General features: G+C 36.9%; 1 pseudogene; it reads right to left on the reverse strand.

Annotated features, from left to right (window-relative positions):
* Positions 1-254: 254 nt before the first annotated feature.
* LOC123805684 lies at positions 255-407 on the reverse strand (annotated as a pseudogene).
* Positions 408-3341: the final 2934 nt, after the last annotated feature.

The following is a 3341-nucleotide window of genomic DNA, read 5'->3' on the forward strand; positions in this document are numbered from 1 at the left end:
AATGGGTCATAATTTTCTTTAATCTTTTCCTTAGCTTGTAATTTACCAAAATAATGGGATGTTCTGCAAAGGTCATTAAATTGAATTTTTAAATATTTTTTTCATATATTCCTAGTGTCTTTTTTGCAGAAAATCTAACTTGCTCTTTCCCTAGCTGAAATTAATCTCTCTCATTCACTTTTATTTTTTTTATCTCTTTTATGGCATGATTCACTTCCTGTTTTAGCTTCAGATAACCTATAGGTATTTTTTCCCCATGTCCCCCCATTCACAATACAGACCAGGCAAAGGGCCTGGGCTGAGGTGTATATGGAGTGGGCTGAGGTATACATGGGATGGGTTTACTCTGCCTCCTCTTTCTGTACAGGCAGTGTAAGAACACAGCCTGTGGTAAGCACCTAGAGGCCCCTGTACATGTTTTATTTCTCCCATTAGACTGCAGAAAAGCCTTGAGATGAGGTGCTTTATACACCATATATCCAGTATCTTAAATAGATTAGGTACTTAAAAATATAACACATAAATATTTCAATACATAGCTGTCTTGACAAATTACAGCCAAAAATTTTAGGGTTCCTGAGAGTAGACAGAGAGATTTGGTAGAAAGTTTCCCTGACCTGGGTAAAGGAACAATCTTTAGTGTTTTCTGGCTACCAATGACCTTAGGTAACATGCTTATTCTCTCTAAGCCTAAGTTTTTTCATCTGTAAAAATGGAAATATTTTATGTCTACCTCACAAAGTTATGAGAAACTTTAAGTTGGGAAATATATGTAAAGGGGTTTTTTTTGAACTACAAAGTGCTATCAAAATGTGTAAAATCTGGACCTTTTGCTAATTCCCACATTTAGCTCAGTTTGAAGTCCTTAGGAGAAATTTATGAGTCATATGTTAAGTTCCTGGAAGAGTGCCTGCCTCATAGCAGTCACTCAGGACATATCTGAAGAACTGAATTATCGACAACTTCAACCATTGAAAGGGTTTCCTTAGAGAGTCCAGGGAGTCGTGCTCTCAGATGGCACACAGGAGAAAGAAACTGACAGCTAGCTGTGGGACTTTGTGACTCTGTTCCTTGGGTTTGTGCTCAGATTTCAATTCTAACGAGTTTTGGACCCATTCCTTATGATAGCTGTTTAAAAGAGCTATGCAGGCTTTTGCCTGGAGCGTTCAACAGGAACTTTTTCTTGAATTGCTCACCAGAAGTATGTAGTGCTCAGAAATTACCCTTGAGGTGTCCACTTACTGGAAATCTTCAAGAAATACCCAGAATTTAGGTTAAGTCAAGCAGATGCTGAAGATAGTTTTCGTTGGTCATTGCTGCTAAATAGTCATAGCAAGTTGCTAAGATCGAGCTGATTATTTAATGTATTCCAAAGCTATTTATTGAATGCCAGCTCTGTGCTAGTCACTGTTTAGAACAAAAATTTAAATGAGGAGAGGAGAGATGAAAATTTCTGCCATGACGGATAAAACTGCTCAAGAATAGCTATCTTTTTGACATGCAATATTATTTTATATTAGTTTCAAGTGTATAGCATAGTGCACAGGGAAGCAAACACAAGGCCCACAGGCCAAATTTGGCCCTCCACCTTGTTTTATCTTGCCTGGCACCTTGTTTCTACTTGGCAATAGTGCCGAGCTCTTGCTTAACTGTTAAGGACTAGTTACATTTAAAAAATTACATTCGGCCCTTTGAAGGCAACAGCGAGGCTGATGTGGCCCCTGGTGAAAATGAGTTTGACACCTTTGGCATAGTAGTTAAACAATTATATAATTTACAAAGTGATACCCTTAATAATTCAAGTACCCATTTAGTACCATACAGTTATTACAATATTATTGGCTATATTTTCTATGCTGAACTTTATATCCCCATGACTATTTTGAAATGATCAATTCCTTCACATTTTTCACCCATTCCCCAAACCCTCTCCCTTTTGGCAACCATCAAAATGTTCTCTGTATCTATGAGTCTGTTACTGTTTTGTTTGTTCATTTTTTTTTGTTCTTTAGATTTTACATGTAAGTGAAATTGTATGTTATTTGTCTTTCTCTGTCTGATTTATTTCACTCAGCATAATACCCTCTAGGTCCATCTATTTTGTCACTTAGCATAATTCCCCCTAGTTCTAGCCCTGTTGTTACCAAATTAAGATTTCATTCTTTTTTTATGACCAAGTAATATTCTATATATGTACCACAACTTTTTAGTCCATTCATCTATTGATGGGCACTTGGGTTGCTTCCATATCTTGGCTATTATAAATAATGCTGCAATAAACATAGTGGTGAATATATCTTTCCTAATTAGTGTTTTGGGCTTCTTTGACTATAGACCCAGAAGTGGACTCACTGGGTCATAAGGCAGTTCCATTTTAAATTTTTTGAGGAAACTCCAATAGTGGCTGCACCAATCCGCATTCTCACCAGCTATGCCAAGGGTTTTTTTTTTCTTCTACATCCCTAGTCATCAGAAAAAGCAAACTAAAACCTTAATGAGATATACCTCACACCTGTCAGATTGTCTAGCATCAGGAATAGCACTTTGAAGGTACTGTCCCCTGAAGTTGGTGTAAGTAGATAACTTGCTAATGGCAGCAGCTGTGCCCTTGGGATTGATGGATGAGGAACATGAATGAAAACACATATGGAGGGCAGCCAGAAATCTCCCCACCATCCAAAATTGAAACATCCTGATATTCAGGGGAAGAATGGAAGTCATTGATTTTTAAACATAAACTTTCATTTTTCTATAAGAAAATTATGGCTTGATTCCCATGTCCACTCTAATTCCTTACCCCTGGTACTGGTTTCCTATATTACATTACTTATCACTTTGTAGCTTATATTGTGGCTAACTTTTTTTAAAGGGAAAATATAGTAAAAATTTCAAAAATTATCATAATTTCTGGAAAATCTATATATAAATATACCTATGCTTTAATAAGAAGTCTAACATAGTTTTCTAAAAGCTGGGTATAGTAACATTCTCTTCCCATGGCCTCTTGACCTATGGAGGCCTTTCTAGTACTTTTATTTTTTTTAAATATTTTATTTATTTATTTTTAGAGAGGGAAGGGAGGGAGAAAGAGAGAGAGAAACATCAATGTGTGGTTGCTGGGGGCCATGGCCTTCAACCTTTGCATGTGCCCTGACTGGGAATCGAACCTGCAATGCCTGGTTCTCAGCCCATGCTCAATCTACTGAGCTACGCCAGACAGGGCTCCTTTCCAGTACTTTTAGACGTCATTTTTGGTATTCATTACAGTACCTCAAAATGATGCTGAAACATTGAAGAGAGCATAAAAATATTTATGGGATGAAATGCCTTATATACACTTT

The sequence above is a fragment of the Phyllostomus hastatus genome, unplaced genomic scaffold (genome assembly GCF_019186645.2).
Source record: "Phyllostomus hastatus isolate PE091 unplaced genomic scaffold, TTU_PhHast_1.1 phas_scaffold_317, whole genome shotgun sequence".
NCBI lineage: Eukaryota > Metazoa > Chordata > Mammalia > Chiroptera > Phyllostomidae > Phyllostomus > Phyllostomus hastatus.